Consider the following 23,936-nt stretch of genomic DNA (forward strand, 5'->3'; position numbering starts at 1 on the left):
CCCTGTCCAACCTGACCCCCGTCCCTTGCCAGTGCTTTTCCTAGAGAATTCTGAGAAGCTGTCAACACATTTTCCTAAAGCAGTAGTTCTCAGAGTATATGGTCTCTTGACCAGCAGCAGCATCTGGGAAATTGTTAGTGATGCAAATTATCAGGCCCTACTCTAGACCTGCCAAATCAGAAAGTCTAGGGGTGTGGGGCCCAGCAATTTATGTGTTAACAGGTCTCCCAGAGGATTCCTGTGCATGATAAAGTTTGAAACCTAGTGCCATAAAGGAATATCTTTCAAAAGTAATTCTTCGTGCAGCTGAATGGCTTATAATTAAGTTTTTGGATAATTTAAGTCCATAAAACAAAAGTAGAGTGGCTCTAGTTGAAGGGGGGTAGCATTCATGGAGCTCCCTCTATTCCAGAGCAACCCCTAATATGTCTTGGTTTAAAATCACTGGCTTCTTTCCCGATATTTACTGAGGTAGGAGCATATGGTTATTTGCATTTTCAAAGTGAATACTGTCAGGAAACAACCAAAGGAATCCAAGTCTCATTGCATAGTCAGGCACCATGGAGGGCAGGTGGGAAAAGGTTTGGGGTTTAAAATAGTTCCTACTGGAGTTCCTCAATCACATTATATATAAGCCTCTGCTATTTTTCCAACTGATTGTATGTCTGAAACAGCTTAGGAAGCATTCTCACTTAATCAAAACCAAAAAGTCTGTAAAAGTTCATCCAACTCTAAGTACTCAACAGGAAAACCAACCACACATATATAAGAATATATATGTGAGATAGCAAATAAGACTTTAGAATAAAAAATGCTAAGTTGCATACTGTGTGTGATCATAGAATGATCGCCAATGGCCTCACCAAGGCCAAGATATCATAGGGCTAGGATGGGTAGGGATACTTTCCTGAAAGGGGTAAGGCCTGCCATGAAGAACCAACAGGATTTGGAGAGGCAAGTAGGCTGTCAATGTCCAGGTTTGATTACAGGGAAGAGACATCACCTCAGAGGTTCCTGGTAAAAGGATAAAAATCAGCTGTGTGAGATTAATCACATTTTTAATGCGCCATCACACTTAATTTTAAAACCAAAATTTTACCTATATTATCTATGGTCAGCTACCTAGAACTTTTGATACACAGCTACAACTTCTTTTTTTCTTTTTAAATTATAGTTGACATATAATATTATATTAGTTTCAAGTATACAACATAATCGTTAGACATATATATAACTTATGAAGTGATCCCCCCAATAAGTCTAGTACCCACCTGGCACCATATGTACTTATTATAATGTTATTGACTATATTCCCTATGCTGTACCTGAAGCTACAACTTCTGAGGGCTTGTGAGATAAATGAGCTCTATTTTAACTAATAGGAAGCTAGCACTTACCTTGAGTAGGGCTACTGTTACTCTAGTGAGGCACTTGACATGTGCCTGACAATGCCACAAGCACCATAATACAGGGCACGATTTACAAGGGAAACCACACTGTAATGAAAAATGGAAAGACTCCCAATCCTAGGGTCAGGCCATACCTTTATCCTCTGGGTGGAAGTAGAGGGAAAGGACTAGAAGAATGGTGTAGGGTCTAGTGAGGGAGGAGGAGTTCATTAGGAGCGGGGGGGGGGGGGGGGGGGGGGCATTCTTTGGTATTGAACTATTGGAATAACAATGAAGGGGACACATGACCAGAAAATGTCAATAGGCAGCTGTTGTCATTTCAGAAAGAGGAGAAAGACAAATTCTTGGAATGGAAATGTAAGATAGATGACCTAGCACCACTAGATCAATTGATAGCTGATTGATACCATATCCCCAGAGTGTTAAAGTAATGGATTTTGTGCCAATCTAGAGGGAATTTTAAAGCAGTAAACTCTAGATCTCTGGTTTGGGGTGAAAACATTCACAGAGACAATTTCTTATTCATCTTTGCACCCCCTCCCAGTGTTTACAGTGTTCCTGGAACAAAACAAACATGTAGGAAATGTTTGTTAACTGAAAGAATAAATAAGTGAATGAATGGATAAAGATATAGACACCTTTAGCAAATATGTACATGATACAAATGCTTGGCTAAAGAGAGTGAATGCATTATATAACTCAATCATCTGAACTGTTACGTTAAGTCTGAGTATTCTTAAATAGGCACAATGACAAACTAGAGTGTGTTTGGGAAAGATATTGAGTTCCCTGTTACTAGAAGTGTTTAAGCAGAGGCTAGACATCCTCTTGACCAGGATATTTCATTACTGAGAGGCGACAGGGTGAATACTACATAAAAATGGCAGAATGTGGCATCAGTTTACTATTTACTCCTTGGGACCCCCTACATATCTCCTTAGCACCAATAGTGTTCCGAGAAAGACCATATAAGGCCTAAGAATGCTACCCAACTGCTATTCTAGGCCAAGGAAAGCACTGAAGACCAGAGGTTCCAAATTTGGGGTTCATGAGGTCCTTAAACATCCGTGGAAGCCCCCTGGGCCTGAACTCCCAAAATTGTGTGTAAATTTTTATGTGTATTTTATTTGACTTTCCATTGGTTCACAAAGTGTCCCCCAAAATGTTAGGAACAACTACTTTAGTAGTCTCCACGTCCTCAAAGCATCTAGTATAAGAACTGGTGGCCACTGTGATCCTATGTGAAAAACTTGACAGAGTCTTTAGCTTTGGGCTTTTTTCAAAGATGTAGATTTTATATGTGAAAGCTTTGACTCCTGTCCTCTAAGACATAGCTTCAAGTTTGGCAACAGGGAGGTGGGAGTGAGGGGAGGGAGGAGCTGGGAGGGAGGAGCTGGGATGGCTTCACTGCTCTGAACAAAGCTCAACCCAGGGCCAGCCCCAACAGCAGACCTGATAGCAACAAGACTCTCCTCCCCATCCCTACACACACCTCTTTTCACTCCTGCTGCCAAAGCCCAACGTTGCTCATTTTCAAAAGACAACCAGAGACCGGACCCACCAGGCCCAGACCCAAGGGGCTTATCAAGCCATCAAAGCAGACTCTTTCCCAAAAGGAATTTAATCAAAGGTCTGAAATAATAAAAGAACCTGAGTTTATCTTACCTGCCAGTCACTGCAGTGCTCAGCCACCGAACCCCTGGCTGAAGAGTGAGAAATTCATCAGTTTCAAGACTCTAAATGGACAACAGGTCACACAGGCTTGGTCCAAGTTGCCTGGCGTATAGGCCTAGCTTTCTTCCTCATGAAAAGACTGGTCCTTGGGAATTTTTATTCTATTCTCTCCAGAGTAGCTGGAACTATATTGCCTTTCCCCAGTACTTCACAAAAAGGGATCTGTAGAGGAATGTGGGAGGTTAGGGAGAAAGGGACCAGAAAGGAAAACGCTTCTCTGGAAAAGACATGTTCACTGTTAGTCATCTAGCTCCCTTGCTGCATAGAAGGATCAGAACATAATTTAGTTTGTAATTCCTCTATTAGAGCTCCCTCTGTTTTCAAGTGCAAATGGAAGGCCTTTCTAACATAATAGACGTGCACAAAAGGCTCTGGTGGCAATTGCAGAGATACCCAACTCTCTCCTTGACCTTCAAGAGTCTCCACTCCAATTCCCAGACAAAGAAGGAATCAGCTCTGCTCTTTGTTATTGGCATTGGAGCAAAAGACATGCAGATAACATGTTCTAAAGGCCCTGGAGGCAGACCAACTTTGTTTACATCCAGATTCCTTTACTTCCTAACTCTTTGACCCTGAACAAATCAATTCATTAATTCAAAAATATTTATTGACCACTTATTACATCTTTAGAGATATAGTGGTAAATAAGACAGATGTAATTCCTCTCCTCATGACATGGTATAGTTGGAAAAACAGACATAAAGAAGGAAACCTATATATTGGAATAAGTGCTGTAAAGAAAGACTACAGGGTGCTATGAGAGTGTTTATCAGGAAGACACAACCTATTAAAGAGGTTAGGGTAAGGCTTCCTGAAAAAAGTGATGCTTAGGGTGAGCCCTGAAAGGTGAGTAGGAGGTAGCTTAGTTGGGGATAGAAATAGTTCTCCAGGCAGAGAATAGGAGTATGTGGAAGTCCATAGGCAGGAAGGAGTTGGGCATGATTTAAAAAAAAAAAAAAAGTCCTGGTCAGGTGGCTCAGTTTGTTGGAGCATCATCCTGTACACCACAAAAAAATGAGGGTTCGATTCCCAGACAGGGAATATACCTAGGTTGTAGGTTCAATCCCTGGTTGGGGCATGTACAGGAGCAATCAATCCATGTTTGTCTCTCACATCAATGTTTCTCTCTCTCTCTCTCTCTCTCTCTCTAAAAATGAATGAAAACATATACTCAGGTGAGGATTAAAACAAAAACTACAAGAAAGTAGTATTGTTGAATTTTAGTCATGGTGTCTTCACCTATAAAGTGGGGCTGATCATACTACCTACCTCAAGAGCAATTGCTGTGAAGATTAACTGAGATAATTTATAGAGTGTAAAGTGCTTAACACAGTACCTGGTGCATAGTAAGAACTCAATAAATGTTAGCTGTCACTATTACCTTTAATTCATTATTTAGTACTAGTAGTATTAATTTGAAGACATATCTCTGAATGAACATATGCATTGCTCCATCTCCATTCTGTATGTATGATTCTGCTGGGGGTTTACAAAGGACAGCTACCAGAAAGCAAGGTGGCACATGGCATAGTCATGCCATACTACTGCACCTCTTACTAAGAACACATGAAAGCACCAACTTGGAAACTCCACCTTCTAATGTACCTGGTATGAAGCAAATCAACAGAGTCCCTCAGCCCTCACCCAACTTCCAGTTTAGTTATATTTTAGCAGTGCATCCTAAGGTCCCAGGACCTTCCCTTGAGCAGGCTCCTATAACTCCACCAAGCATAGACAGTGTCACCTGGGTGCCATGTATCCAGAACCCTCCGTTTTCATTTTTCTTCCTTATAGTCATACCCTTTGAGCCCCATCCCAGTCCCCTTTAACATGCCACACACTAGAGTCCTAGTGAACCCCTGCCGGCAGATGCACATTTGCCTTGTCAGTTTCCAACTTCCCTGTGTCCCACCAGTTGTAAATGATTCAAGTATCCAAACCCATCACACCACCCTAACCTTACTTAACACTATCTCTGATAGGTATCCCCAGGCTGTTATACCTACACACAATAGATCCAAAAACTACCTCCTCCAGTATAAACCCAACATACAATCTGAATGTCATGTATATATCTCGCACAGGATAACTTAGAGAGCCCTCCCCCAAAGTCCCATCCAACTCTAGTTTAAAGTGCCCACTTTTGCCCTGGCCAGCGTAGCTCAATGGTTAGAATATCAGCCTGCACACTGAAGGGCCACAGGTTCGATTCCCAGTCAAGGCCACATGACCTGAATTGCAGGTTTGATCCTCTAGCTAGTTGGGATGTGTGCAGAAAGCAACCAATCAATGTGTGTGTCTCTCTTCCCCCCCCCCCTTCCACTCTCTCTAAAAATCAATGAAAAAATATCCTCAGGTGAGGATTAACAAATAAATAGTACATAAATAAAGTGCCTGCTTTCTCTGCTTCTGTGCCTGGATTGTCAACATTACTAGGTAAAGCTGTGCAAATTGGTTCATCAAATGGCTTCACTAGAAATATAGTCTCATCAACCTCAAATGGACCAGCCCTTCTCTGCTTGACAGCCCTTTTATTCATTTAGTTTTGATTCTGTCTGACATTCACCATAGCTCATCATAAAAATGCCTAACATCATATCCAGAGACATGGATGCATGGAACAGAATGATATATCAGAGGGGAGTGGGTGAGGGACAGGAAGAGATTAACCAAAAAACATATATGCATAGAGGCATAGCCCATGGAAACAGACAATAGTGTGGGGAAGGCCTGGGATGGGGCAGGGACTGGGTGGAGGGGAGCAAAGGAGAGGAAAATGGGGGACATCTGTAATACTGTTCACTAAATTTTTTTAAAGATTAAAAAAAGAAATAGACAAAGGTAAAAACAAAAGAATTATAATGACAATTATGAAGGTAATTAAATAAAAAATGCCTAACATCTAAACAACTTTGTATTGGCTCAGTGTTAACCAAACTTCTCTGGTAAGCACCTAGTGTAATTGTCTAAAAATACAGACTCATGATCTCTATTGGGACTTCCTAAATGAGAATTTCCAACTGAGAGGTTTGGTTATCTATATTAATGGTTCTCACAATTTTTGACCTGAGGAGCCCTTATACACTTAAAAATTGTTGAGGACCTCAAAGAGCTTTAGTTTATGTGGGTTATAACTATTGGTTTTTACTAAGTTGGAAATTAAAATTCATAATTTTATTATCTAATAATTTATTTAAAAGAATAAACACATTATCATTAACACAAATCACATTTTTATGAAAAATAACTATATTGCCAAAATTTTAGTAATGGGTATTCTTTTACATTTTTCCAAACCTCTTTGATATTTGCCTTAATAGAAGACAGCTGGATTCTTGTGTTTGCTTCTGCAATCAATTTGTAACTATATGTTCTTTTGGTTGAGGTATAGGAAGAAAATCTGGTCTCTCCTAGATCTGTAATTAGAAAAGGAAGGACCTCATGGACCCCACAAGTTCTTAAACCACACTTTGAGAAACACTGACCTGCATATTTCACAAGTGTCCTAGTAATTTTTACTGTGAGAATAGGTGGTAAACATTGCATTAGTTTATGTAAGATGTTACAAATTTCCATTTGTTTCAGCTCTCAGTTTCAGCCTGTTCTGGATCAGGCATTCTCTGGTCTCTGTAGATAAAACCTCCCTCACATTTTACTAAGACTGTTTTTAGTTTTGCTTTTTTTTTTCTTTTAAAGAAATATACTTGAATTTTTTTTTTTATTATTTATCCTCACCCGAGGACATTTTTTTCCATTTTTTGCACAGATAGAGTGGGAGGGAGAGAGAGGAAGAGAGAGAGAGAGAGAGAAACATCGATGTGAAAGGGACACATCGAGTGGCTGCCACCCGCACGACCAACCAGGGCCGGGGACAAACTACAACCGAGGCATATGCCCTTAGCGGGAACCGAACCCAGGTCTCTCCGGACCGCAGGTCGACGCTCTAACCGCTGAGCCAAACCGGCCAGGGCTATTTGAATTTTTTTATGGTAAAATATATATAACAAAATTTGCCATTTTAACCATTTTAAGTGTACAATTCGGGGCATTAATTACATTCAAAATATTGTACAACCATTGGCACTATTTCCAAAACTTTTTCATCACCCTAAACAAAAAATCTGAAACCATAACTCCCCATTTCCTCATCTTCCCAGTCTCTGGTGACCCCTAGTTCACTTTGTCTCTATGGATTTTCCTGTCCTGGACATTTTCTATAAATGGAATCATATAACATGTGGTCTTTTGTGACTGGCTTTTTCATGTAGCACAACGTTTTGAAAGTTCATCTATACTGTAGCATGTGTAAACTCTGCATTTCTTTTGATCGCTGAATAGTATTCCATCATATGGATATACTATATTTTGTTTATCTGTTCATTAGTAGACGGGCATTTGGGTTGTTTCCAGTTTGAGGCTATTATGAATAATACTATGAACATTTGTGTATAAGTCTTTGTATGAACACATGTTTTCATTTCTCTTGGGTATATACCTAGGAGTAGAATTGCTGGGTTTTATGGTACTTCTATGGTCAACCATTTGAGAAACTGCCACTTTTCAAAGAGGCCATACCATTTTACATTCCCACCAACAATATGTGAGGGTTCCAATTTCTGCAGATCCTCACTATCACTTGTTATTTTCCTTTTTTTTTTGTAACCATCCTGGTGGGTGTGGAGTGATATTTCACTGCAGTTCTGATTTAATTTTTCTGATGACTAATGATGTTGAGCCTCTTTTCATGTGCTTCTTGGCCATTTATATATCTTCCTTGGAGAAATGTCTATTCAGATTATTTTATTTTTAAATTGAGTGTTATGTCTTTTTACTACTGAGTTAAGAGATTTGTTTGTTATGGACACAAGTATATGGTGTGAGTTAGAGATCCAACTTCATTATTTTGCATGTGTATGCCCAGATGTCTTGGCATCATTTTCTGAAGACTATTGTTTCCCCATTGAATAGTCTTGGCACTTTTGTTGATAATTAATTGACCACTGATGTATGGGTTTACTTCTGCATTCTCAATTCTATTTATTGATCTATATGTTCATCCTTATGCTACTACCACACAGTCATGATTACTGTAGATTTGTAGTAAGTTTTGAAATCAGGATATGGGAATCCTTCAACTTTGTTCTTCTTTTTCAAGACTGTTTTAGCTAATCTGGGTTCCTTGAAATTCCGTATGAATTTTAAGACCAGTTTGTCAATTTATACAATGAAGCCATCTGGGATTTTGATAGAGATTATATTGAATCTGTAGATGTATTTTTGGAGTATTTGCCACCTAAAAAATATTAAGTCTTCCAGTCCCTGAACATGGGATGTCTTTCCATTTTTTTAGGTCTCCTTTCATTTATTTCAAGCAGGCTTTAGACTCATTTCTCCTTTCCTCCTTCCTCTTTTAGAGAAAGTTCCTCCCTCTCTGAAAGCTATCTTTTCTTTGCACAGTTGATCCCAAGTCCACACAGCTTTGTCCTTTCAACATGTTCAAATTTCTCTCATTCTTGAAGCATTTCCTAAACATACAAGTGAAGGATGAAACAATTAAGCAAAATATGAAGTTTATAAATTCTTAAATATAAAAACTATTAAAATTAAAAGGTAACCCCCACCCCATCTCTCCCTTCTTCTCTCTAAAATCAATAAACATATCCTCGGGTAAGAATTTTTTTTTTTAAATGGGGAGATGGCTTTGCAGGTGGTAGACTTAGATTTGAAACTTGGATGTTCCATGTTCTGCTTCTGTGACATTTTGACAGGCTTCAGTTTCCTCATCTATAAAATGGTGGCAATAATACAGGACTAAATGGCATACTGGGTATAAATAACCTGGAATCGTGGCTAGTACACAGAAGATACTTCATAAATGAGAGATACACAGCTTCTTAATGCCAGAATCCAGACCAGCAAGTTCTCTGTAACTTCTTTATCATATGGGTCACAGTGCAGGGAACTGAGTAGGTGCTAAATAATGTTCATTGTCTTGACTTGAGGGGAGTTTTACAATGTAATAAAGGTTCAAAAAGCAGAGAGAAATTCTATTGCCCTGCAGCCTACTGTCCTCCTGACATGGAGTCTCTTGTTTCCACATACAGTTATTGACTGCACAGTAATGACTCAAAACCCTGCAGCCAACTGATAGAAAGCAACCAGTCCCTTCTACCACCCCACCCCCCACTGCTCCCCAAGGTGTATCTAAATGGGGGGTGGCAGGGGCAGAAGTCTTTTATTTTTTTAAACTTATCTTTATTGTTGAAGGTATTACAGATGTCCCCCCCTTTCCCCCTCTTGACCACCTCCTCCCTGCTCCCACACCATCCTGCCTTCCCCACGCTATTGTCTGTATCTATTGGTTATGCATATATGCATAGAAGTTCTTTGGTTTATGTCTTTCCACCTACCCTCCCCTTTCCCTTTGAGGTTCCTCAGTCTAACAACCAATTTGTACTTCTTACTCCCTTCACCTTTTTCACCCAGCCCCTAGCCCCCTCCCATCTGGCAGCCAACAGAAAGTTCTCTATATCTATGAGTCTATTTTTGTTCTGCTTGTCCATTTTGTTTGTAGATTCGATTGTTGATAGATATGTATTTCTTGCCATTTTATTGTTCATATTTTTGTTCTTCTTCAAGAAGGCTTGTTAACATTTCATATAATACTGGTTTGGCGGTGATGAACTCCTTTAGTTTTTTCTTGTCTGGGAAATTCTTTATATGTCCATCGATTCTAAATGATAGCTTTGCAGGATAGAATAATCTTGGTTGTAGATCCTTGCTTTTCATCACTTTGACTATTTTTTGCCACTCCCTTCTGGCCTGAAAAGTTTCTTTTGAGAAATCAACTGACAATCTTATGTGAGCTCCCTTGTAGGTAACTAACTACTTTTCTCTTGCTGCTTTTAAGATTCTCTCTTTGTCTTTAACCTTTTTCACTTTGATGATGATGTGTCTTGGTGTGGGCCTTTGGGGTTCATCTTGTTTGGGACTCTCTGTGCTTCCTGGACTTGTATGTCTGTTTCCTTCAACAAGTTAGGAAAGTTTTCTGTCATTTTTTCAAAAGGTTTTCAATTTCTTGCTCTCTCTCTCCTCCTTCTGGTCATCACCATGATGAGAATTTTGGTATGCTTGAAGTTGTCCCAGTGGCTCTGTACACTCATTTCTTTGGATTCTCTCTTCTTTTTGCTGTTCTGATTGGGTGTTTTTTGTTTCCTTATATTCCAAATTTATGGTTTGTTTTTTGGTGTCACCTACTCTACTATTGATTCCCTGTAAATTAGTCTTTATTTCAGTTAGTGCATCCTTCATTTCTGACTGGTCCTTTTTAATGTTCTTGAGGCCCTCACTAAGTTCCTTGAAGTTGTCACTAAGTTCATTGAGCATCCTTATAACCAGTATTTTGAACTCTGCATCTGTTAGATTGCTTATCTCCATTACATTTAGTTCTTTTCCTGGCATTTTGTTCTGTTTTTTTCATTTGGGACATGTTTCTTTGTCTCCTCATTTTGGCTGCTTCTCTGTGTTTGTTTCTATGTATTAGGTAGAGTTGCTATGTTTCCTAGGCTTTGTAGGGTGGCCTATTGTAGCAGGTATCCTGTAGGGGCCAGTGGCACAGCCTCCCTAATCACCCCAGCTGGGCCCTCAAGGTGCACCCCCGTTGTGGACTGTACACCCTTCTGTTAAGTGTTGATTGCTGTTGGCATGTCAATGGGCAGGATTTACTCAGGCTGATCAGCTGCAAGGACTGGCTGTGCCCACTGCCCACTGACCTCTGACTACCTTGGAGGATCAGCTGTGTAGGGGCCCACCACACAGAGCAAGACTTACTTCATTAGGGCTCTGGTACCCATTGAGTCCACTCCTTGAGTGTGTCACTTGTGGAGGTGGTTGGGTGGTGGTGCTTCGATGTGACCTGAAGCTGTCCACTGGATGTGCTGGCTCTGGGGCAAGGTTAGCTACTGCCTGTGTTCTATCCAGGGCCACCAGGCATAAGCTACAAAGAAATCTGCAGATGGCTGTTCCTTGTGATGGGCTTGGAGGTGTCCAGGAAAAGCTAAGCTGTGAACCAAGTCTGGCTGCTTCTAGTGCCAGGCCTGGGGCCTCTTAGCAAGAGATACGGGGCTCACTGAGACCGGATGCTGCTTGTTTGAGAAAATTTAGGAAAATCTGAAGCAGGATCCCAGACAGGCCAATCCTGTGGTAAAGCCACTGGAAACAGCTTGGGTGGGCTCGGATATTGGGTGGGGCGGGGCCTCAGGGAATAACCAGGGTGGGGGGAACAGTGTGAGCCAGGTTGCTGGAGTCCCAGACATGGCACCATCTGCTGCCCTGGGGAAGGGCTCACCAAAGGAACAACGGCCTCTACCAGTACATCTTTCCGGGAGAAAGCTGCCTCTCCAGCCCTTGCCCCAATGCCATATAAGTCACTTCTTCCCCACATGTCTCTGGTGCCTTTCAAGCTGCCTCCTCCATGCGGGAGCCTGGAGGTAACGGGTCCGAGTAATTCCGTGTGCGGGCCCTTTAAGAGGAGCTGCCTGGGACTCTAGAAGCCTCAGCCTCCCTCAGTCTCAGTTCCCGCTGGTTTTTCCAGCCAGAAGTGATGGGGATTCTCTTCCTGGTCCTGGAACCCAGAGCGGGGAGCCTGGTGTGGGACAAGGACCCCTCACTCCTCAGGGAGGACCTTCCTAGCCAAGGTATCCTCCTGATTTTTATCCACCACATGTGGGTGTGGGACCAGCCCAACCACCTCCACCCTCCTACCAGTCTCCATGTGGCCTCTTCTTTAATCTCGTAGTTGTAGAATTTCCATTCAGTTTGATGTCAGGTGGTTCTGAAGGATGGTTGCTCTGTAGTTTAGTTGTCATTTTGATGTGGATGTGGGCAGAGGCAACACTACGTTTACCTACCCGCCATCTTGACCGGAAGTCAGAAATCACAAAGAGGACAAGCCCTCTGGCAGATTTGATGACTCTGTGGAGTTCGGAGGAGAATGTATCATTACAGTTCCTGTTACACAAGGTGCTATATGGTGGGAAGCATCCTAAGGAAATATACCACGGTCAGATTTGTATTTTGATAAGATCATCTGACTGCGGTGTAGAACATGGATTAGATAAAGGTGGGGAGACCAATTAAAAAGGCTACTTCAGTTATCCAATCAGGAAGGAATGAGGTTTGGATAGATGGAGGTTGAAAGTATAAATGACATGCAAATTAAAACTACAATGAGGTATCACCTCACACCTGCCAGAATGGCTACCATCAGTAAATCATCAAACAAGTGCTGGTAAGGATGTGTAGAAAATGAGTACCCTAGTACACTGCTGGTGGGAATGCAGACTGGCGCAGCCACTGTGGAAAACAGTATGGTGTTTCCTCAAAAAATTAAAAATTGATCTGTCATTTGACTCAGTGATCCCACTTCTAGGTATATACCCTAAGAAGCTGAAACACCAATCAGAAAGAATATATGCATCCCTATGTTCATAGCAGTGCTAGTTATAGTAGCTGAGATCTGAAAACACCCCAAGTGGAGTGGCTAAAAAAGCAGTGGTACATATACACAATGGAATACTACCTGTCCATGTTAAAAAAAATTAAAATTAAAAAACAGGATCTCTTACCCCTTCTGACAGCATGGATGGAACTGGAGATTGTTATGCTAAGTAAAATAAGCCAGTCAGCAAAAGACAAATACCATATGATCTCACTTATATGTGGAATCTAATGAGCAGAATATACTGAGAAACAAAATAGAAACAGAGGCGTGGACCTATGGAACAAACTGGCAGCTGTCAGAGGGGAGCAGGGTGGGGGAACTGGATAAAAGAAGGTGAAGAGATTAGCCAAAGAACATATATGCATAACCCATACACACAGACAACAGTGTGGTGATGGCCAGGGGAGGGGATGGTGGAGGTTGGGTGGAGGTGGGCAAAGGGGGAAAAATGGGGGACATCTGTAATAGTGTTGATGATGAAAATAAAATTTAAAAATCTGAAAACCAAAAAAGGAAGATGAAAGTATAAGACAGAGAGAGGAGGATGGCTAGAGCCAGATCTTTAAGGAGAGAGGAGGTTGGCTCCAGAGCATGGGTGGGGGAATTCACCTATTGCCAGAAGGGAAACACTGATGCTGAAACATGCGAGAAGGGGAAAGGAGAGGTAAGTTTGTGCAGGGGCTGGGTGGGAAGGAGGTTACAATGTTCTGACTTGATGAAGCTCTTGTCATTCTTAACGCTTTAGGAGGCAAAGTCATCTCCTGAGTATAGAGAGGAGGTTAGTAGGCAGCTGATTAGGGACACTTGGACGTGTTTCTAGGCAGATGAGTTGAGAGATCATGATTTTGTTGTGGCTCCAGTCCACAGAGTTGTGGAATTTTCCTTCTGAGAAAAAGTTTTGGTGATTAGGATATCATGGGTTACTTTCAAAAAGTATCTTCTTTGGATTAGTCACAGCAGAAGGCACCTTGCCAGGCCTGAGGAGTGAAGAGGAGTGACGGGAACTGCAGGCAACAAGTATCCACCACACTTTTCAAAAGTTTAGCAGAAAAGAGATAGGGCAATACAGGACCATGGCTTGAGGAAGAAGCAGTGGAAGGACACTTTGCATTTGTTTTTAGGGTAGGAGAGACTATGAGACCTAAAGAAAGATGCTATGTACACACTCTAATGGAGGTGATATAAAGTCATATTTAAGAGCACAGGCTCCGGAGCCATCAGTGCCTGGGTTCAAATTCTTCTTTACCACTTAACTTAAAATTAAGTAAGTCACTTAACTTCTCCATGCCTGCTTTCACGATTACAAAATGGGGGAGGGTTACAGTATCTACCTCAGGGTTGCTGCAAGTAATAAATGAAATAATATCCGTAGAACACTCAGGACTGTGACTGGCATACAGTAAGTGCTTGATAAGTGTTAGATATATTATCATTATTTAAACAAAAATAACATGCAGGATATTATTAATGGGTCTGTTTTGATTTTGGCAAGCTTTTTTTCCTTATTGTAAAAGTATGTATTTGCCTTTTTTTTAAGTAGCTTTTGAAATATTATACAAGTATTTTTGACTAAAGGAACAACAGAAAATAAAGACAAGCAAAAAAAAAAGAAAACAAAAACAGCTGTATCTTCATTTTCTATCATCTTGAACTTTCTGATGTATATCATTCCAGGCTCTTTTCTATTTATCTATTTTTTTTTTTCAAATTGTGTTTTGGTATATGTGCATGCATACAACAGGGAGGCCTAGAAACTACTTCCTATGTGCTTTGGGGCTTTGTTTCTTTGGTAGCTAGGATTAATTACCCTAATACATATGTTTGTCTCATTTCCCTTGACCCCACACACCTACCCAGAGAAGGCCAGACCCACTATACTCTGCCCCAGCCCCTGGTTCTTGGTTCTCCAACACATAAGAGACCAAGGCCTTCCATCTATCTAAATGGAGAGAGGAGCTCAGACACCTTCCTTGAGGCTCTGGTTCTAGAAATTTCTGCCTTCCAGTTCCATTGTGCAGAATACAAATCTCCTATACTGACCGCCCTAGATCCACTATCTTCTTACTCCTCAAAGTGTGATCCCTGGACCAGCAGCATCAGCATCATCCAAGAGCTTGTTAGAAATGCAAATTACGGGGCCCCACCTCAGACCTATTATATCAGAATCTAGTTTAACAAGGTACCTACATATGAAAGTTTGAGAAGCATTGACTGTCAGAGGTACTTTCAATTCTAGGAATGAAGATTTCCCTAAATGTTCTTGAACACTAGAAACTTCAAAACTTTCTCACCAGAAGTCTTATCTTTCGTTAGGCCATTATGTTTAATGAAACAGGCTGAACTCTGCCTTCCTCAGGATTCCAGTATACCCCATTCAAACATTAAACATCTTTATGATTAAACTAACCAGAGAATGGAGTTGGGGGATGGGGGGAACCTGAATAACTCTGGTTCTACTGGAGATCTGATTTCTTCTTAGACAACGTGAAACAATTTCCTCTCAGAAGAGAAGAAATTAAGTTATATAGGCCATGCAATCAAGGAACAAGGTCCCACCAATAGGTACAAAGGGACAGCTTCTGTGGGATGTTTCTGTCCCTGGGTTTTGTACACGAGCCTAAGTCGAAAATGAGAAACATCTATCAGGGATCACTCACCAACTGATGTAAATTAAGTAGGTAATAACTGAAGGGCCCTTGAGAATACAGCATTTTTTTTTTCAGTGCAATAAAGTATATTACTTATTTCTTTTAAATAACATGACTAGAAAATGTAAGACTTTATTTCATTAACATAATAGAAAATTACAAGGTGTACTTCAGTCCTCAGTTATGGCAAATTGAGAAATATGGGAAGAATTTGTAACAACATGGAAATATCTTGAGAATATCATGCTAAGTGAAATAAATCAGACAGAAAAAAATTAAGAGCCATATAATTTCACTCATATATGGAATATAAAATTGAAAGCAACAAATAAACAAACAAGAAAAATGAACAGATTCCAAAATAGTGGTAGAGTGAATTGACGCTACAACAGAAAAGCAGCTTTCGAGAACCATATAACCAGGGACACTGAACTGATCCTGGTAGGATTGCAGAGGCGTGAGAGGGGGGCTGGGAGCCCACAGACAGCAGCAGTCTTAGCTGTGAGCAGCGCCCTCGGGGTCAAACTCCCAAGCAGCTCCACAGCGCAAAGAGCTGGGACAGAGTGCTAAAATAGCCACAGCCACTCACCTTGGGCTCCGGCAGAGGGAGGGTGAACTAGACTGGAACTGTGTGTAGACACTCGGGACTTGGAGGGCGCTCAGAGCTTTTGCTGAGTTGCGGCCATGCAGGATGGTGGTCATCTTACTCCTTCCCAGGGCTCTGGGAAGAGGTAGCAGCCTCTCCCTCAGAGATTCAACCACACCAGGTGGGCCTTGAAATGCAAATTGAGGCCCATTAACAACCAGCATCTGCCCCACCCTTGGGAAATACCCTTTGGAAATACCCTTGTGCTGAACACCTTAGGGAGTTTTTCATTCAACTGAAAACCCAAGGCTCTTCAAGTAACCTCTAATAATAGCCTCTAGGCAAAAAGCTAGAGGATAACTGAACCATTCAAGGGCTTGCAACTCTACCCAGGAAAGTAAGACTTGACAGTGGTATTTAACGTGGGTCCTTGCGCACTCACCCAAACCCAGTAGAGGGAGCCACAAACAGCAGAAAACCAACACCCACAGGAAAAATTTGGCACACTCCAGAACCCACTGAGCTAGCCAAAATGGTGAAACAAAGAAACAAATCCCAAATGAAAGAACAAGAGACCTCTACCGAAGATGAAATAAATGAAATGCAGTTAAGCAAGTTAACAGCTAAAATTCAGAGCCATGATTTTGAGGAAGCTCAACAGCATGAGTAAGGACATCAACACCATGAGTAAAGACATAGAAACATGGAAAATCAACCAGTTGGAAGTTAAAAACCACCAAGAAGAAATGAAGCATGACATAGCAGAAATAATGAACACACTGGAAGGAGTAAACAGCATACTAGAGAAAGCTGAGGACCAGATCAGTGAATTAGAAGACAGGGTAGAAAAGAATTAACCAATCAAAAAACCAAAAGGAAAAACAATTAAAAAACAGGAAGACAGCTTAAGGGAACTGTGGGACAACTGCAAACATAATAATATTCGCATCATAGGAGTCCCCAAAGAAAAAGAAAATGAGCAAGGGTTAGAGAATATATTTGAAGAAATACTGGCCAAAATCTTCCCTAATTTGGTGAAGGAAGAAAGCATTCAAGTTCAAGAAGCACAGAGAGCCTCAAGTAAGAAAAACCCAAACAGGCCCACACCAAGACACATGGTAATTAAAATGCCAAAAATTAAAGACAAAGAGAGAATCCTAAAGGCAGCAAGACATAAGCAACAGGTTACCTACAAAGGAAACCCCATAAGGCTATCAGCTGACTTCTCAACAGAAACACTACAGGTCAGAAGAGAATGGCATGAGGTAATCAAGGTCATGAAAAACAAGGATCTGCATCCAAGACTACCCTACCCAGCAAGGCTATCATTCAAAATAGAAGGTCAAATAAAGAGCTTCCCAGACATAAAAAGGCTAAGGGAATATATTAGCACCAAACCAGCACTATAAGAAATATTAAAAGGATGGCTGTAATTAGTAGAAGAAATCGGAAGAAAAATAGAACCACACTAAACAAAAATGGCAATAAATAAGTACATATCAATTATCACCTTAAATGTAAATGGATTGAATGCTCCCATAAAAAGACACAGAGTAGCTGAGTGGATAAGAAAGCATGACTCATCTATATGTTGTTTAAAGAGACCCACCTCACAAAAAAGACTTGCATAGGTTGAAAGTAAAGGGATGGAAAAAAATCTTCCAAGCAAATGCAAAGGAAAAAAAAGCTGGGATAGCAATACTCATATCTGATAAAATAGATTTCAAAATGAAGGCCATAACTAGAGACAAAGGCGGGCACTACATAATATTAAAAGGATCTATCCAACAGGAAGATATAACCTTGGTAAACATATATGCACCCAATATAGAAGCACCAAAATATATTAAAAATCTTCTGGAGGACTTCAAAGGAGAAATCCACAGCAATACAATCATAGCAGGGGACTTCAACACCCTGCTGACATCACTGAGAGATCCTCTAGACAAAAAATTAGCAAGGAAACAGAGACTCTAAATGAAGCAATGATTCTAAATGAAGACTCCAAATGGATTTAATAGATATCTACAGAGAATTACACCCCAAAACTGCAGAATTCACATTCTTCTCAAGTGTACATGGGACATTCCCAAAGATAGACTACATATTAGGAAACAAACTAAGTTTCTACAAGTTCAAGAAGATTGAAATCATATGAAGCACCTTCTCAGATCACAATGGCATGGAACTAGAAATCAATAGCAACAAGAACATGCAAAGACATTGGAACACATGGAGGCTAAATAGCATGTTATTAAACAATGAATGGGTCACCGAGGAGATCAAGGAAGAAATTAAAAACTTCCTGGAAACCAATGAAAATGAACACACAACACAAAATCTATGGGATGCAGAGAAAGCTGTTCTGAGAGGGAAGTTCATAGCACTAAAGGCCTACCTGAAGAAAAAAGAAAAATTTCTAATAGGCTATCTAACCTCACAACTTAAAGAACCAGAAAGCAAACAAAAAGAAAACCCCAGAGCAAGTAGAAGGAAGGAAGTAGTAAAGATCAGAGCAGAAATAAATGACATAGAGACCAAAAAAAAAATTCAAATGATCAGTGAAACAAAGAGCTCATTTTTCAAAAAGATAAACAAGACTGATGGACCCTTAGCTAGACTCACCAAGAAACAAAGAGAGAGAACCCAAATACGCAAAATCAGAAATGAAGGAGAAGTTACAACTGACACGACAGAAATACAAAGGATCATTAACAAAAACTATGAACAATTATATGCCAACAAATTTGACAATCTAAGCAAAATGGACAAATTTCTAGAAACACATAGTCTCCCAAAACTGCACCGAGAAGAGATAGAGAACTTGAACATGCCAATAACAATTAAGGAAATTGAAAAGGGATCAAGACTCTCCCAGCAAACAAAAGCCCAGGCGCAGGTGGCTTCACGGGGGAGTTTTACTGAACATTCAAAGAAGAACTAACACCCATTCTCCTCAAACTATTTCAAAAAATTCAAGAAGAAGGAAGACTCCAACCTCGTTCTATGAGGCCAGCATAATTCTGATTCCAAAATCATAAAAAGTCACTACAAAGAAAGAAAACTACAGTCTAATATCCCTGATGAACATAGATGCTAAAATCCTGAACAAAATACTAGCAAATCGAATCCAGCAATACATCGAAAGAATTATTCACCATGACCACGTGGGATTCATCCCAGGGATGCAAGGCTGGTACAATATTCACAAATCAATAAATGTGATACACCACAGAAACAAAATGAGAGGTAAAAATCATATGATCATATCAATAGATGCTGAAAAAGCATTCGACAAAATCCAGCATCCATTTCTGATAAAAATGCTCAGCAATCTGGGAATAGAGGGTTCATATCTCGACATAATAAAGACCATATATGAAATACCTAAAACCAACATCATACTCAATGGGCAAAAAATAAAGCATTTCCCTTAAGAACAGGAACCAGACAGGGATGCCCACTATCGCCACTCTTATTTAACATAGTACTGGAAGTCTTAGCCATAGCAATCAGACATGAAGAAAAAATAAGAGGAATCCAAATTGTAAAGGAGGAAGACAAACTGTCATTATTTGCAGATGACATGATATAATGCATAGAAAACCCTAAACACTCCATCAAAAAATCTACTAGACTTAATAAATGAATTAGGCAAAGTAGCAGGATACAAAATTAACATCAAGAAATCGACGGCATTCTTATACACCAATGATGAACTCACCGAAAGAAAAACAAAAAACAATCCCATTTATCATAGTGGCAAAAAAAATTAAGATACCTAGGAACAAACTTAACCAAAGAAATAAAGGACCTGTGCACATAAAACTACAGGTCATTGAAAAAAGAAATAGAGGAAGATATGAAAAAGTGGAAGCCCATACCTTGTTCGAGGATTGGAAGAATTAACATCATTAAAATGTCCATATTACCCAAAGCAATCTATAGATTCAATGTAATCCCCATCAAAATACCAATGACATATTTCACAGAAATAGAACAAATACTTCAAAAGTTCATATGGAACCAAAAAAGGCCCCAAATAGCCAAAGCAATCTTGAAAAAGAAGGACAAAGTAGGTGGGATCAAAATACCGCATATCAGGTTATACTACAAAGCGACTGTAATCAAAACAGCCTAGTACTGGCAATAAGAACAGGCACATAGTCCAGTGGAACAGAACAGAGAACCCAGAAATGGACCCAAGACATTATGCTCAATTAATATTTGACAAAGGAGGCAAGAGCATACAATAACGACAGCCTCTTTAATAAATGATGTTGGGAAAATTGGACATGCAAAAGCTACATGCAAAAAATTAAACAAGACCATCAACTTACACCATTTCCAAGAATAAACTCAAAATGGATAAAAGACTTAAATGTGACCCGTGAATCCATAAAAATCATAGAAGAAAATGTAGGTAACAAAATTTCGGACATCATACACAGCAGAATTTTCACTGATACAACACCTAAGGCAACAGAAACAAAGGAGAAAATGAACACATGGGAGTACATCAAACTAAAAAGCTTCTGCACAGCGAAAGATACAACCATCAAAATAGAAAGGCAACCCACTGTATGGAAGAGCATAATTGCCAATGATACATCAGATAAGGGGTTGATTTCCAAAATATATAGAATACTCATACAACTGAACAAAATGAAGACAAAGAACCCAATTAAAAATGGGCAAAGGGCCCTGGCCAGTTTGGCTCAGCGGTTAGAGCGTCGGCCTGCGGTCCGGAGAGACCAGGGTTCGGTTCCCGCTAAGGGCACGTACTTCGGTTGCAGTTTGTCCCCGGCCCTGGTTGGTCGTGCGGGTGGCAGCCACTCGATGTGTCCCTTCACGTCGATGTTTCTCTCTCTCTCTCCCTCCCTCTCTTTCCCTCCCACTCTATCTGTACAAAAAAATGGAAAAAATATCCTCGGGTAAGGATAAAAAAAAAATGGGCAAAGGAACTAAATAGACACTTCTCCAAACAGGACATACAAATGGCCAAGAGACATATGAAGAAATGCTCTACATCACTAATCATAAGAGAGATGCAAATTAAAACAACAATGAGGTATCACCTCACACCTGTCAGAATGGCTGCCATCAACAAATCATCAAACAACAAGTGTTGGTGAGGGTGTGGAGAAAAGGGACTCTAGTACACTGCTGATTGGAATGCAGACTGGTGCAGCCACTATGGAAAACAGTGTGGTGTTACCCCAAAAAATTAAAAATTGAATTGCCATTTGATCCAGTGATCCCACTTCTAAGAATATACTCTAAGAAGCCTGAAACATCAATCAGAAAGAATATATGTACGCCCATGTTCATAGCAGCACTATTTACAATTGCTAAGATCTGGAAACAGCCCAAGTGTCCATCAATAGATGAATGGATAAAAAAGCAGTGGTACATATACACAATGGAGTACTATGCAGCTGTAAGAAAAAAAGATCTTTTATCCTTTGACATGACATGGAGGGACCTGGAAGGTATTATCCTAAGTGAAACAAGCCAAGCAGAGAAAGAAAAATATCACATGATCTCACTTATTTGTGGAATCTAATGAACATAACAGTCTGAGGAATTGGGTAGACGTGGAAGTAGGGTACAGACTGACAACCCTCAGAAGAGGGGGTGGTGGGGGTAGGGAACAGATAAACCACAGAACTTATATGCATGTACGCACAACCGATGGACACGGACAACAAAGCTGGGGACAGGGTGGGGGGAATGGGGAGGAGGGTGTCAAAAAGGAAAAAAAGGAGAAACATCTGTAACAAAAATAAATTAATAGAAAATTTTTAAAAAAAAGAAAAATGAGCAAACAAAAATTCATAGACACAGACAATAATATGGTGGTTACTAGAGAGAAGGGGGGTGGGGGTATTAAAGGATAAACGGGGTGAAACATTTGATGACCGAAGATTTGACTTTGGGTGGTGAACACAATGCAATATACAGATGATATAACATAGAATCGTACCCTTGAAACCTACATAATTTTACTAACCAAGATCACCCCAATAAATTTAATTTAAAAAAATAACAGAAATAAGTAAGAGAGAAGAAAGAATCAAGAAGGGGAAGGAGAAAGATAAAGAGATCCAAAGAAAAAGACAGATAGACATACATATACATTTAGGGAGCAGACTTAGGTGGCAATCCCCATAATGTTCTCAGGTAACATGACTGCCAAGACATTTACACAGAAGATCATCAAACATATATCTCACACTTTTCCTGTCAGGTGCTGAGGATCTCAAAGTGAGCAAAACAGACAGAGTTCTGCCCTTCAGGAGCTCACATATCTCGCAGGGGAGGAAGACACTAATCAAGTAATCATACAAATAACCATTTGTATTAGTTTCCTATTGCTGTTGTAAAGAATTACCACTAATTAAGTGGCTTACAACAACACCCATTTATTACTTGATAGTTCTATATGTAGGATAAGTCTGACATGGGTCTCACAGGACTAAAATCAAGGTGTTAGCAAAGCTGCATTCCTTTTTGTAGGTTCTAGAGGGGAATTATTTTCCTTACCTGCCCAGCTTCTAAAGGCCACCCACATTCTTTGCCTTATGACCCTCTTCCTCCATCTTCAAAACCAGCAGCGTTGCATCTCTCTGAGCCTTTCATTCCTAGTCACGTCTGCCTGTGACTCTCCCTCTGCCTCCCTCTTCCACTTTTAAGCCCTCTGTGATTACATTGGGCCCATCCAATAACCCAGGTGACTCTCCCCATCTCAAGGTCAGCTGATTAGCCACCTTAATTCATTGATTCCTGCAATCTTAATTCTCCATTGCCATGTACATTAACATAATCACAGATGCTGGGCATTAGAACATTGGGGGACCACTATTCTGCCAACCACGCCATTTAATAACAAATTGTGCATTATGGAAATTATTGTCTTAAATAGGGCTGTGACCTTCTGTGCACAAATACAGAAGCATGGCATTTCTTGGTACTATCCTGAGTTCTGTTCTTTGCTGTCTATATGTGTTGTGTTTGCTGTTTCCTCTAAGATGCCCTCCTTCTTTGACTTTACATTTGCATATTCTAGCTCTTTTATGTCTTGCTTAAATGCTACCTGTGATTTTATCAGGTGGAGAAATGAAAAACATACTTAGTTCTGAATACTTCTTTTACCTTTAGGATTATCAATTGGTGCCTAATTGAACTTGTGAGGAAACCACTACCTTAAAAATGAGTTCTGATATCTAAAAACATTTTAAAGTAGTCACACTGGATTTTTCAGACACTTTCATTTGGATCACAGAAGGAAATGAAAAGAGAAAGCCAACCTCTCTACACAGCACTCAAGAGGGACAGAAGGAAGTGCCTTGAAAACACCAAAGGGGAGTATTCTGTTTCTTTCAGGCCCTGCTTAAAGTAAAAGCAGAGGAGTGAGAGCTGATAAGCAAAAGAAAAAAATAACAAGGTACTTGTTTGCAAAAGGCTTGGATTAAATTTTGGTTCTAGGAAGAGTTGTGAGCTTGTGGCAAAACATAGAATTAGATACATGCTTTTGAATCCTGCCTCTTTCCATTAGTCATGTGACACTGGGCAAATAATTTAATTCTTTTATATCTATTTTCTCATCTGTAAAACAGTAATTACAAAAGTGACTAGTCATACTGCCTGACACATAAATAGGCATTCAATGAATATTGTGGTCTGAGAGCAGATTCTGAGTGGTGAAGTAACTTGTCCAAGATCATACAGATAGAACCAGGCCCCCAAATTCTAGCATATTAAAATCATTTTGCTAGTTTTAAAAATATTTTTCTTTATTAATTTTAGAGAGGAAAAGAGAGAGAGGTAGAAAGATCGATGAGAGAGAACATCGATGGGCCACCCGCCTCCTGCATGCCTCCCATTAGGGATCCGGCCCACAACCTGGGCATGTACCCTGACCAGGAATCAAACCCTCGACCTCTGGGTGCATGGGTCGACACTCAACCAGTGAGCCACACCGGCCGGGCCTGCTACTTTTTAGTTTTGGGAAATATATTAACTGTTCATGGTCCTTTTGGCACATCTCTATAACT

The 23,936-nt window shown here is 40.2% G+C and overlaps 1 protein-coding gene across 26 annotated transcripts in view; it reads right to left on the minus strand.

The window, feature by feature from the left end:
• Nucleotides 1–905: 905 nt before the first annotated feature.
• ATRX (ATRX chromatin remodeler) overlaps nt 906–23,936 on the minus strand; it is a 247,111-nt gene continuing 224,080 nt past the window's right edge. For 22 of the 26 annotated variants that reach the window (XR_004960609.1, XR_004960591.1, XR_004960595.1 and 19 more), the window contains 3 exons: nt 11,907–12,116; nt 3,075–3,305; nt 906–1,014 (listed from right to left, as the gene is read on the minus strand). The gene's annotated coding sequence lies outside the window, so the exon portion shown is untranslated. Of the gene's footprint in view, nt 1,015–3,074; nt 3,306–11,906; nt 12,117–16,017; nt 16,067–23,936 lie in introns of those variants that run through there. The other 4 variants (XR_004960588.1, XR_004960587.1, XR_004960586.1 and 1 more) reach the window with 4 other exon arrangements.

This window comes from Molossus molossus, unplaced genomic scaffold, assembly GCF_014108415.1.
Source record: "Molossus molossus isolate mMolMol1 unplaced genomic scaffold, mMolMol1.p scaffold_m16_p_2, whole genome shotgun sequence".
NCBI lineage: Eukaryota > Metazoa > Chordata > Mammalia > Chiroptera > Molossidae > Molossus > Molossus molossus.